This window comes from Bison bison, unplaced genomic scaffold (genome assembly GCF_000754665.1).
Source record: "Bison bison bison isolate TAMUID 2011002044 unplaced genomic scaffold, Bison_UMD1.0 scf7180017864495, whole genome shotgun sequence".
Taxonomy (NCBI): domain Eukaryota; kingdom Metazoa; phylum Chordata; class Mammalia; order Artiodactyla; family Bovidae; genus Bison; species Bison bison.
Window position 1 is genome coordinate 11,701,287 of NW_011495054.1, and position 218 is coordinate 11,701,504.

The following is a 218-nucleotide window of genomic DNA, read 5'->3' on the forward strand; positions in this document are numbered from 1 at the left end:
TGGGGCGGGCAGGGAAGACCTTGCCGGAGAGTGAGGAGCAATGGGCCGGCCACACGGGGGCCGAGAGCCGCCACGCGCTCTTTGCGCCGGGGATCCAAGTGTCTGAGAAAGCACCGTCGCCCCACCCACTTCTGGGTCGGGAGCTTCACTTGTTTCTATGGAATCTAACCTAATTTTGTGAGGGCCTTTTATTATTTCTATTTTGCAGATGAGGAAGT

General features: G+C 56.9%; 1 protein-coding gene across 1 annotated transcript in view; it reads left to right on the top strand.

Annotated features, from left to right (window-relative positions):
• The window catches only part of KREMEN1 (kringle containing transmembrane protein 1), a 54,368-nt gene that overhangs the window by 662 nt on the left and 53,488 nt on the right, over nt 1-218 (top strand). The gene's annotated exons all lie outside the window — the stretch shown is intronic.